This window comes from Pinus tabuliformis, chromosome 3_2 (genome assembly GCF_031772625.1).
Source record: "Pinus tabuliformis cultivar Carrire ecotype Pingquan chromosome 3_2, CPIR1, whole genome shotgun sequence".
NCBI lineage: Eukaryota > Viridiplantae > Streptophyta > Pinopsida > Pinales > Pinaceae > Pinus > Pinus tabuliformis.
This window is the reverse complement of record NC_142302.1, coordinates 1,140,230,012-1,140,243,612: the sequence shown is the minus strand read 5'-3', so window position 1 is coordinate 1,140,243,612 and position 13,601 is coordinate 1,140,230,012. Positions and strand designations below refer to the sequence as shown.

At 43.2% G+C, this 13,601-nt stretch overlaps 2 pseudogenes; both read left to right on the top strand.

The window, feature by feature from the left end:
* Window positions 1-265: 265 nt before the first annotated feature.
* Window positions 266-745, top strand: LOC149184748 (putative sugar phosphate/phosphate translocator At1g12500 pseudogene; annotated as a pseudogene).
* Window positions 746-767: 22 nt separating this feature from the next.
* On the top strand, window positions 768-1,184 carry LOC149184747 (putative sugar phosphate/phosphate translocator At1g12500 pseudogene; annotated as a pseudogene).
* Window positions 1,185-13,601: the final 12,417 nt, after the last annotated feature.

The window sequence follows — 13,601 nt, the reverse complement described above, 5'->3', positions numbered from 1 at the left end:
CGCTTCTCATACACCTCAATCTCAATCTGAAGCTGTTCCCAATAGGAACTGATCTCTCTTTCATATCTCAGCTCGAGGAGGCTAAAAAAAAAATCACCAAGTTGCAGAGTTGGGGGAGGCTTATAATAACGAGACATCCACATCTGTTTTGGGTCCATCTGAGTCCTACACAGTATAGACAAGTACCCAGACGGTGCTCAGGTCTGGAAACCAATTGGGTCTTCCGAATATTGATCAGATCTGATTTTTCAAGCCCTCTTCAGCTATGGCCGAAACACAAACATGGACGAGGCGGGGCAGTAATCCAAAGCTTGAACAAGAAGTTATTGACATACCTCCAACTCCAACAGGAGAAGGAAAATATGGTGCATTTCCTGTGTCCCAGACTATTACAACAGCTCTCATTATTGCAGCTTGGTACTCTTCCAATATTGGTGTGCTATTGCTTAACAAATGCCTACTTAGTTTTTTTTGGATGCAGATACCCAATATTCCTCACAATGTTGCACATGTGTGCCTGTCATTTTATGGTTTTCTGGCGATTTCATGGTTAGATATTGTACCAATGCAGTTCATCGTCTCCAGGAGACAGTTTCTTGAGATATTGGCATTGAGCTTCATTTTCTCCTTCTCGGTTGTTTGTGGCAATATTTCTCTGCGCTATTTGCCAGTCTCCTTCAATCAAACTATTGGGGCAACAACTCCCTTCTTCACAGCAATATTTTGCATTTATAATAACATGTAAGAGGGAGTCTTCTGTGGTTTATATGGCCTTGGTGCCTGTGGTATTTGGCATTGTTATTGCAAGCAACAGTGAGCCATTATACCACCTTTTTGGCTTTTTGGTTTGCTTAGTATCAACTGCTGCCAGAGCATTGAAATCAGTTGTTCAGGGGCTCCTGCTTACCTCTGAGGTAGAGAAGCTTCACTCTATGAATTTTCTCATGTACATGGCACCAATTGCTACGCTGTTATTGCTTCCTGTTACTCTTTTTGTGGAGGGTAATGTATTAGCTATTGCTATTGAAAAAGCCAGAGAAAACACCTTTATCATATTCTTGTTGCTTGGAAACATGACCATGGCTTATCTTGTGAATTTAACCAACTTCCTTGTTACAAAACATACGAGTACCCTCACGTTACAGGTTTTAGGAAATGCCAAGGCCACCATTTCTTCCATATGATTGCATATACTTGCACACTCATAACAAGGCTGAGAATTCACTAGGAAAAGCAGCAGGCAGTGGGAAGAAGAAAAGAAGCGGTTGCAAGCACGAGCAGAGAAGATTGAAAAAGGCCAAACAAGTAGGGACACACCCAAGGCAGCCACAGCATAGTTCAAGGAGAAGGCACCCCCAGCCAAGCAAGCAAAATCAGAGAAAATTGGTTCTACAGGAAGTTAGCAGACTGTTTCTACAGGAAGACAGAGGACTGTTTCTACAGGAAGCTAGCGAACTGTTTCTACAAGAAGTTTGAAAAGAGGGAAGCCAAAGGAGAAATCGGCCGAGATTTTAGCCAAGGAGGCCACCAGGGCCATCAAAGATGAGGAGAGAGATTGGTTGCTCAGAGGATGAGCAACACTTTCAGTAGAGGGGTGATGATGAGCCCCAAAAATGGACAATTATTTGGGCTCATTCAACCTCCTAATTTGACTTAATCCACCATTCTCATTAGTTTATTGCATCTTTTTTATTATATTTATGTTAATAGAGTGAATTTGGTTAGTCATTATGCCAACAAGTCTAATGGGTGCTTTGTGTAGCCTTTTTGGTCAATTTGGAGACAAAATTGAAGGTCTTAATGAGCACTTGGCAGCCAAATTCGTGGGAAGACAAGGGAGAGGATTTGTAGGAAGGTGTCCCCTTCATTTATGGGCCCTTAACTCAAATTCTCCACCATCAGCTCGGAGTTCAAGGGCCACCCAATCAATCAGCACAAGGGCAGCCAATCAAGTCAAGTAGGACTGTTGTTAACTCCAAGTTTTGGGCAGCCGAGTCCCTAAAGTTTAGGAGGACTGTTGGGTCCTCAATTTTTATAAATAAGAAGGCTTAGGGCCTCATTTTGGTTAGCCAGTGGATGTTAGCTAGTTAGCCAGTAGATATTAGCTAGTGGTTAGTCATTTTGTAGCCAATAGTTAGCTAGTTTGTAGTTCGATTTTTATGCAATAGATTAGCTTTGCTTTCAGCTCATTTTCAAGTCCTTCTTGTGGACAGTTTTGATGTAACTCTTAATTTCTTGATCAATAAAGATGAATCCAGCTTTGCACCAGCTCTAAATCTCTCTTAGGAGGATGTAGCTCTTGGGGTTGGGCCCATCTCAAGCGCCCAGTACCTCCTTTGTTTATCTTTATGTGTTTTGCTGCGTTCTCAAAATAAAATCTGCTATCTAGATTTAGATCTTTCTTTTTTATTTAGATTTCTTTTGATGGTTAAAGTAGCTTTTTATGTTTGGAATAGAGTGGTAGGATTTAGTCATGCATTCAGATCTTTTGGACTGTTCTTGCTCACATGTTGTACATGGTTTCCTTGCAAATAAAGCTGTTGTCCATTCTTGTTACTGTTAGCTAGATCATATTAGGGTAGCATAACTAGATCTTTGTTTTCTTGCATGTCTTTATTTGTTCAGTTTGAAAAACCACTTGCAGAGTACCTGTTATCCTTCCTTACCTGTCCATACTCCATCCGACCTACCTGCTTCATCCTTCACTTATAAACCTTACCTTACATTTGCCTCATCCGCTTACTTTGCCATGATTCTCATCTTCTTGTGCAACATCGCTTCGTCCATCCTTGAACAAATCCAATCGCTCCTTAGCCTCATCCACCAATTCCTAGGCCTCTTCACACCCCTATTTCACCTCCATACTCATTCCTCCATCTTTTTCCCTCCATCCATGCTCCAAAATCCCATTTCGAAACATCGTATAGAAGAATTACAGAACATCCTGTAGAAACCCCTGCAGACTTCCTGTAAAAGTTCATAAACACGGTTGCATGGCATCCAGACTTTATGAAACTCTCGGAAAGAATGTTAGGGATCCCTTAGACCCTCTTTGTACCTTCCTGACCTCTTCCATGCATTTCTCCTCCTTGATCCACCTCTGCACAGTGAAAAGCCAGTTAAAAGCACATGCATGATAATTCTAATAACTTAATCAAAAATACAAAAAGATGTTTTCTTCAGATAGTGATAACTTAGACACTTGCATTTTACCTTCCTAGAAGTAATGGCATCTCTTTTCGTAGTTTGCATTCTCTCCTTTGCATCAGTAGGACTAGCTGGTAGAATTAGGGTTTGCTAGGGTTTGCGTTTCTTTTTGGCTTTCAGTTTCTTTTCGCAATTAGATTAGCTTCTTTCGAGTTAGCTTTCGTCCATCAATTAAAAAGCTTCTTCTAAGAGCTCATAGAAGTTGGCTTAAGCTCCTAGCAGACTTGTGCCAGCTGACCAAGTAACAGCTGCGGCAAGAGCTAGTACTTGTGCATACAACACCGTCGCTTCCAAGTTTGTTACGAACTACCGGGTTGATAAAATTAAAGAAGGGAGTTCCAGGAGTTGTAGCATTATTGCTACAATACTGGGGCCCACCACTTAGATTGGTTCATTGATTGAAAACCTCCATGAGGCGGTCAATGGGTTGGAAAGAAAAGAAAATAAAAATGGAATAAGATCCTTGTGTGAAAACCTTCCTTGGAGGCGCCCAGGGCAGGCAATTAGGGTGAAAACCTCCATGAGGCGCCCTAGTTGTTTTTCAAAAAAAAAATGAGAAAAAGAAAAAGAAAAAGAAAACTAATTTCCATTGGCTAATTGCAGGTTGCAAGAAGGACGTTTCATGACAGGAGGAGCACTCAAATCAAGGTCGAAGGAATTTTTCTTGTGCCTTCTACAGGAAGCTCTGTATTTCTACAGGAAACATCCTGTAGAACCTTTGGACGAGCCAAATTCAATTTCAAAAGTGAATCTAATGGTGGGAGTCTATTGGTTAGGCCTGCAAGCACTTGTGTGTCCATCCCTCGCCTTCCTCCATCATCTCCATACCTGCATCACAACCCAAGTTCATTTTTCATTCCATGCAAAACTTGCAAAATGCCTTAAAGAAAAAATACATAGAACAAAATTTGTTTTTGCCATAACATGAAAACCATGCATCCATTTGAAAAACCAGTTTAAGGGAAATTGTACAAGGGTGATGGCAACATGCTTGAGCAGTTTTAGCCAATTCCGGTGCACGGTTTCCAAGAAATCAGCCTCCATCACCATCAGCCATTTTTGCATTTTCTCCATATCCGTGCATCCGTTTCAAAACCTGTTTCATGGGGATATGCATGTGAGTGATGGTAACCTACCCAAGCAGTTTCAGCCAATTCCGATGCACGGTTTCCGAGAAATCGATCTCTGAAATCTTCAGCCATTTTCCATTTTTCTCGAAATCCGTGCATCCATTGATCACGATTTTGCTATGGGAGATGCATAATGATGATAGGAACACGCTCAACAAGTTTCAGATCAATCCGGTTTACCGTTTGGGAGCAATGGCGAAAACAAGTTCTGGTTCTGTGACATTGCAACAGCAGCAACTTGAACATGTAGATCTGAACGTGGAAACAAATGCATGCAGCTTAGATCTGGTTAGAGGACACCTGCACAAGGAAAAGCAATAAAAAATCATCAGCCAACCCCTCATGCAACCAAAGGATCCAAGCATGCAGCAGCAGAACATGAGCATGCAGCAGCAAAAAGCTTCACAAGCAGCCGTTTGACTTCAGGTACGTGACTAGACCTTGTTCATCTATTGCATGAATCTAGTCTAAGAATTGCATGAATGAATGGAATGGTGAAATTAAGCCATGAATATAGCAAGACATCCAGTTCTCTAGCACTCACGAGAAAGTCACGCAGCATGCATGGATCAGTCATGCACGTGAAATTTAAAAAACACGGACAGTGTGGGTAGTCTAAACTCCAGTGCAACTGATGGATGAGATCACAGACAGAGAACACACAGTTAACCACTGCAGTTCATGATAGCACAATAGTTGCATGGGCCAGCACACGTCTTTGCCACCTCACTCCACCAACAATCACGCAGAAATTAATGAGCACTCAGCTGAAATTCGTAGGTTGTTATCCAACTTGCACTTTCAAAACATGTTCTTTTTTTTCCACCCAAGCTGGCTACGTTGTTGCATCCAGGAAGCAATGTTCGATTTTTCTTGCCTGGTTCCCTTTCTCACATTGTCCAGCACACAGCTGCAGGTTATAGATCTTTACCAAAACTAGGTAGTCTGTGTCAGATTCAAAGTTCCGCTGATATAAATGACAATACATCTTTGTCTTCTGATTATTCATTTAGTGAAGGAAGTTTGTAGGGCCCTGAAAGTGGATCTGACCAAGAAATTGATCAATCACATGTTAAGTGAAGGCTCAGACCTTGAAATTATGTGCAAGGATAGGTCAAGACATTCACCAAGTAGCTTGACTAGAAACTCTTGTGTGAAGTTGAAAGCTTCCGAGTCAAATGATAAAATGAGTAAAGATGTAGAAGGAAAGAGCAAAGTTGGGAAAAAAACATGTCGAACCACTAATCTCTTTATCGGATGGTGAGCATCGGAAAGACAAAGAAGTTGATCACTATGATCTGTCTACAATTTCTGACAGTATACCGCTGATGCGCCATGATGCATTGGAGTCATGGCTATGGCCAATCCTGCCTGTTCCTGGCCCTTTTTCATCTGCAAAAGAATCTATACTATCTGGCTATGCCAACCTGTCAATAGGAACTGTGGATAGAGAGCCCAGGAAGTATACACTTTTATATTTTACAAATGGGGATGGTATGAATGTCATGTATGCATTCTCTAATGAACAGTCATGTTATTCACCAATGATGGTCTGTGCTCGTTTTTTTTATAATCGTTCAACAGATGCAATTTTTAACATTGTTGTCAAAGCTGATGAGTCAATCGAGTCTCCTGTTGAATCTGGAGCGCCAACAACAGAATACATGATCAACCTGTGGTTTCATCAGAACCACCAAAAGTTATTCCTATGCAAGAGATTCCCTGTCTTGGTCCAGGTCAAACAATAGAGGCAGAGTTGTATGTTTCTTTTCATCATCAGTTAGTACCTCTCAAGTTGGGTGTCTATTGCAATAAGGATGGCTAATGACAACAGTTCCTCACATATCTACAGAGAAGAAAACACTGAAGCAATTACAAGCTCGGCATACCTGAAACACAGTATCCTGGATGGACAAAGAAGACTGTGTATATATATTGCAGAAATAACAAGGGTTACATCTCGGCTCTATCTTCAGATCTGTCTAGACATATCACAACGAATATATGTGATACTCAGTATACCTATGATTAAGAAATATCTATGGAGGTATAAACCTAGGAATATATATGAACATCATCTCATCAACCTGCAAGTGTTTTCATCAAAGAGATGAAGTTGAAGGATCTGTCCTATGATCAAGGATCTCAGCATACAATTTATACTGGCCTGCATACCTCAGTGTGAACTGTAATTTGATATCTCTCAATGGGTATTTGAAATAAAATTCCACGATTGCAATCACAGTTTAGACACACATGGAGATCTAACCTTCAGGTAGACTTCATGGATATGATAAAGAAGCAACAGTGAGGGTCTCAATGATGATGTAACAAGCACAAGAAAGACCACCACAGAAGGAACAAGAAGAGGAATGAGGGAAAAGGACAAGCTGTTGAGGCCAAAGTAGGGGGTGGTAAAATAACACAAATGCCAAGGGAGAAGCGGTTGCAAGCACGAGCAGAGAAGACTGAAAAAGGCCAAACAAGTAGGGACACACCCAAGGCAGCCACAACACAGTTCAAGGAGAAGGCACCCCCAGCCAAGCAAGCAAAATCAGAGAAAATTGGTTCTACAGGAAGTTAGCAAACTGTTTCTACAGGAAGACAGAGGATTGTTTCTACAGGAAGCCAACGAACTGTTTCTACAAGAAGTTTGAAAAGAGGGAAGCCAAAGGAGAAATCGGCCGAGATTTTAGCCAAGGAGGCCACCAGGGCCATCAAAGATGAGGAGAGAGATTGGTTGCTCAGAGGATGAGCAACACTTTCAGTAGGGGGGTGATGATGAGCCCCAAAAATGGACAATTATTTGGGCTCATTCAACCTCCTAATTTGACTTAATCCACCATTCTCATTATTTTATTGCATGTTTTTTATTATATTTATGTTAATAGAGTGAATTTGGTTAGTCATTATGCCAACAAGTCTAATGGGTGCTTTGTGTAGCCTTTTTGGTCAACTTGGAGACAAAATTGAAGGTCTTAATGAGCACTTGGCAGCCAAATTCGTGGGAGAACAAGCTAGAGGATTTGTAGGAAGGCGTCCCCTTCATTTATGGGCCCTTACCTTGAATTCTCCACCATCAGCTCGGAGTTCAAGGGCCACCGACTCAATCAGCACAAGGGCAGCCAAGCAAGTCAAGTAGGACTGCTGTTAACTCCAAGTTTTGGGCAGCCGAGTCCCTAAAGTTTAGGAGGACTGTTGGGTCCTCAATTTGTATAAATAAGAAGGCTTAGGGCCTCATTTTGGTTAGCCAGTGGATGTTAGCTAGTTAGCCAGTAGATAGTAGCTAGTAGTTAGTCATTTCATAGCCTTGTTGTAGTCATTTTGTAATTTGATTTGTATGCAATAGATTAGCTTTGCTTTCAGCTCATTCTCAAGCTCTCCTTGTGGACAGTTTTGATGTAACTCTTCATTTCTTGATTAATAAAGATGAATCCAGCTTTGCACCAGCTCTAAATCTATCTTAGGAGGCTGTAGCTCTTGGGGGTTGGGCCCATCTCAAGCGCCCAATACCTCCTTTGATTATCCTTATGTGTTTTTGCTGCATTCTTAGAATAAAATCTGCTATTTTGTTTTGTTATTTAGTTTGTTTTTTTGATGAGTAAAATAGCTCTTCATGCTCAGATTTAGTTGATAGGTTGTTAACAGAAAAAGCTTCAAGAAAAGGGCCAACAAACATTTGTGGTTTCACCTCTCCCTCAGTGGGATCAGGAGCTGTGACTAGGATGACTTTGCTGCCCACAAAAACACTGACTTTGCTTTGCCATGCAATCATTAGTGTTTGGTTTTCATTTGCAGAAGTTGATTACATGTTCAGATCTTTGAATGCTTCATTTCATAGTTAATACACATGGTTTCCTTGCAAATAAAGCTGCTGTCCATTCTTGTTACTGTTAGCTAGATCATATTAGGGTAGCATAACTAGATCTTTGTTTTCTTGCATGTCTTTGTTTGTTCAGTTTGAAAAACCACTTGCAGAGTACCTATTACCCTTCCTTACCTGCACATACTCCATCCAACCTACCTGTTTCATCCTTCACTCAAAACCCTTACCTTACATTTACCTCATTCGCTTACTTTTCCATGATTCTCATCTTCTTGTACAACATCGTTTCATCCCTCCTTGAACAAATCTCACCATCTACACCTTCTCCTCAACTCCAACCTCCAAGTCTTGAACTCCCCTACACCCCTATTTCACCTCCATACTAGTTCCTCCACCTTTTTCTCTCCATCCATTCTCCAAAATCCTGTTTTCACAACATCCTGTAGAAATCTCTCAACATCCTGTAGAACCCCTGCAGACTTCCTGTAGAAGCTCATAAACACGGTTTCTTGGCAGCCAAACTTTGTGAGACTCTCTGGAAGGGTGTTAGGGACCCTTTAGACCCTCTTTGAACCTTCCCAACCTTTCCCAAGCACTTCTCCTCCTTGATCCACCTCTGCATAGTGAAAAGCTAGTTAAAAGCACATGCATGATAATTCTAATAACTTAATCAAAAATACAAAAAGATGTTTTCTTCAGATAGTGATAACTTAGACACATGCATTTTACCTTCCTAGAAGTAATGGAATCTCTTTCAGTAGTTTGCATGCTCTCCTTCACGTCAGTAGGACTAGCTGGTAGAATTAGGGTTTGCTAGGGTTTGCGTTCCTTTTTGGATTTCATTTTCTTTTCGCAATTAGATTAGCTTCCTTCAAGTTAGCTTTCATCCATCAATTAAAAAGCTTCTTCTAAGAGCTCATAGAAGTTGGCTTAAGCTCCTAGCGGACTTGTGCCAGCTGACCAAGTGACAGCTACGGCAAGAGCTAGTACTTGTGCATACAGCACCGTCGCTTCCAAGTTTGTTACGAACTACCGGGTTGATAAAATTAAAGAAGGGAGTTCCAGGAGTTGTAGCATTATTGCTACAATACTGGGGCCCACCAGTACGCATTAGAGGAGTTTTGAGAACTAGTGCAACTATAGAAGAATGATGCTTATATGGTTTGGGAAGCCTCATTTGTGGATTGAAGTTGGGTATGATGGACAAAACAGCCTGTGTGCCCACCTCTCTAGATGGGTATAGGCGTATGGTACACAACCTGCACGAACGTACACTGTCCTCATGATAGGAAACATGAACAACAAGCAGGAGTAGGCAAGATGAGGGCGTGACTGATGAGGTATGCTAAGTCAAAGCAAGCTGAAGATTATACACAGAGAAGCCTTTGACAAGGTGTGTGAAGTGCTACACACGGTCCACCATGTGAGACGCACTAACTAGGACCTCCGCATACCAGCGGTTCTATGGGTTTATAGAACCATGTGCAAGACCCTGACCGCGTGAGCACTTCCGAATCTGAAGTATGAAGTAGGGGTTGTAATCCATATGGAGCATGCAAAGCCTAGTTCACACATAGTAGCACCCATATATACGATAGTCCGCGAAGCCTAGAACGAAGTGATCACACTGCCACAAGAAATAGAACACATAAGACTTGAGGAAGAAATCTGACAGGGAAACCTTAGACTTTGCAAACTTGAAAAAGACTGGGTATGGCTAAGGGAGAAAAGCACTTTGATGGATGCAGAGGTCAAGAAGCTGGAAGATGAAATAAAGGAAGCATTTCTCGTAAAAAAACTGAGGATGGTAAGGAAATGTTTGTAAGATCATACTAACAAGTGGGAGAACTATCATCGTGAACTGGTTATTCTGCAGCCTTGGCTTGGACCACATATCGCCAAATGCAGTGACTAGGGTAGTGCATTGCAAGTAGTAAAGTGCACAATGCCGATCACAACAATAGAATGTGTGGATTCTATGCCAAACCATGATGAAGGACAGGATGGAGCCCCACATGGGTGGTGCGACCACTTGACTAGCTACAGGAAGAACAGTCTTAGCGCTCCAGGTAGTTGAAAGGAAGCACGAGACTATAAACTACTCTGTTTGGAAGCTACCAATATTGGGAATGCATGCAAAAGCAGAGCATCACATGGTCCGCAACCGTGCACGAAGGGCTGCGCTACCACGCGGATTGACCAGAAAGTGACCATTGGTGTCACTATTCACGATGGGATGTTTGATTTGAGGCCAAATGGAGTGGGCAGTGAGCATTTAAGACGTGATTTATGGCCAATATTTGGGAAAATATGCCACAAAGAAAGAATTAATGGCCCGAAAGTGGGGGTAATGGTCGAATTCGAATTCAAAAGACACTATAAAACACAAAGGGCTGGCCAACGAAAAACACTTGGTCATTTGAGAATTGAGTGCTTGAGCAGAGCACTGAGCGTTGAGAGCCGAGCAATAATTGAGCCCCTAAGTTAGCGAGTGACAGAATACAGCCTAGCTATGATGATAGCCACTAAGGATGGTTTGGGGATTGAAGAGGTAATCGTCGGCGAGGCCACACAGACCCCAATGGTGGAGGATGTTCCAAAAGGTGTCGGGTTGTGACAGAAATCCCAAAATCACTGCAAATGCCGAGGCCCAGGAAAGATAAACAAGCAATGATCCTCATACGCGTGTCCCTGAGGAACCCACTACGCATTAAGCCATCAATGGCAGAAAAAGGGAAGCTGTCACAATCGACACAGATGAGGAAGAAGAAGATTTACAAGCCCTAACCATCACAGCAGAAGAAGATGAAGATATGGAGGAGGATATTCAACCTATACGCTCTGCAACAAAACTGCCCGTGTATGTCCCTCTGTGGAAAGGGAAGAATAAAGTGCCGAAGGACCTGGAGGAAACCAAGAGTTCACTCTAGACTTCGCTCCTCCTCGACGGTATAGTGTTTGAAGGCATGTACCTGGGCCGCGTGCCAACCATGAAGTTTGAAGACTGGGACTTCGCTGACCATGAGAAGTTCCCTCACCTAGAGACTGGGAACCTAATGAAGTAGAACATTGAGGGGGTGGTGACAATGCTAGAGTCACGGAAGTGGCTGCGCGGTGTGGAAAATACAGAGTTGTTGCACTTACTATGGATATCGCATTTCCACCGCGTGCCCATCACCATTTTCGTCATCAGGAAGCTGCTCTACCTGATGCATGATGGGTATCTATGGCTAGAGGAGCCTATTCCCATCATAGCATACCTCATTCACCGCATTTCTCAGCTCCCCTATAAATGAAAGGACCCCCCAACCATAGCCGAAGGAAAGGGTAGTGATTTGGCCCTTACAGAAACCATGAAGACAAAATACAAGCTAGAGAAGAAGAAGAGGGGTTACGCCATCTCCAGCATCAAGAAAAAAGGGGTATGTGTAGCAACCCAACTCCTGTACGACAAAGTTATGAGGAAGTGTCACGTCGATGCGGTACTGGTGCCGGTGGTTGCACTAGCCGAGTAGTGCGCGGAGGGGGTGCAGTTCAACTGGTCCGAATTCCTCTGTGAGGAATTTTTGCAGAACTGTGGCGAAGCCCAAGAGCAAGGTGAAACCTTAACCACGCATGGTTGTTATTATCCATAATGCTCATAGCAGGGAAACTGTCGAAGGACAATCAATTCCCCAGCATTGACAGAGAATTACCCGAGGCCGCGAAGTATGCTTCACTATGGGCCACAAAGCATGAAAAACAGATACACAACAACAAAATATTCTAGGTGCTCATGGAGATGAGAATCGAGATGTGGATCAATTGGTGGCCGTGCCTATCGCCTATGGTGTAAAATAGTCTACAGAGTTTTGCAGAATTCAAAGCCGACATGCATAATGTATACATCAAGGCATGCAAGGATACAACGAAGCAGTGGATGAAGCTCCCATTTATAGCCATTGACGACACCATCTTCATTGTCTTGGAGACATGGCCTCCGGAATGGTGCACCCCAGACCTAGCAGAACTTGAGAAGGCGGCAGTGCAGAAGAAGAAGGATGATGCCAAGCTGCGCATCACACAATTGGCTGAGAAAAGGCAGCAGGAAATAGTAGCAGCTAAGGAAAGGGTAGCGTGGGAAGGGACACAGAAATCCACAGAGCAAAAAAAGGCTGCAAAAGTAGCAGCAACAACACAGGTGGCAAAAGAAGCAACAACAAAGGTAGATGAGGACCAAGAAACATCCTCACAGGGGTAGGAGGCAGAGGAAGCAGAAGTTGTAGAAGGGAGCCTAGATCCAGGGACCACATCCACACAACTGAAGTTCCCACACATGGTAGAGAGAACAGGACCGCAGAAGATGGTCAAGGCCTCGAAGTTGGCCATTGACCTGATCACCTTAACTGAAGGTGACCTCCATGACATCGGCGAGACGGTTTGTAATGTTACCAATGAGGACCTTCAAGATTTTATGCAAGATCACCAAACTGTGTTGGGGGCCCTTAGGGCGCAACTATAAGAGTTACAGGTGCAGCCCCCACAGGTGGGTACCCTTTCGACCCACCTCACAGGAGGATCCTCAGCAGCAAAGTAGATGTTGCATGCACGAATGGAAAACACCATAGTGTTACCGGAAGGAGCCCTAGTAGTAGCAAATGAGACTAACGAACAGAGCTACGGCAGCGCTACGCACTAGGGAGAGCCGCACAATCCAAGTTCTCAACGAACAAAAGATCAACATGGAGTAGATTAGTTTGCAGTGCAACGAGTTGGTGTCAAAGAACCAACAGTTGGCACAGGTGGTAGATGATGCTTGCTGACACGTCCCAGAGCTGGCCATCCCCACAGATCTACCAGTAGATGTACGGATTCACAGGTTGGCAACTAGAGTCTGCGAAGCTAGAGAAGAAACGACCAAGGTTCAACTGGATCTAAATCTTTAGATTGTCGAGCTACGGCTAAAGGCGCAACCTTCCACTCCCCTGGAGGTCTAAGAATAGCGTGCTGGCGCTATTGTAATGGGATTGGAAGAAATTGGAGGTGAAGTGAAAGACTGTACCACTTTGTTGGAGCAAGCATTTGAGGTCCTCATAACTCTGTAGGAGGACCCCAATATCCAGCGCCTAGAGATAGAGGTGTGAGAACTTCAACAGAAATATGACAGTGTCAAAGGAACTATGCAGACAGTAGTCCTCACTCAGTGGCTTGCAAGGATGCAACAAGCCAAGGCACTGAAGGAACAGGTGGATGCGGCGCGACATAAGTAGGTAGTTCCCAAAGTGCGCATTCAGTCGTGGATAGATGAGGCTTTCACTATCACAGCAAACATCGAATGAAAGCTAGCACACATATAGTGGATGCACATGTTAATGCAGAGAAGTAACCTAGACATGGAGGTCTCAAAACAAAGGATGCAACAGATTTAGGAAGCAGCGGCACAGTGCGCTGCCGACATC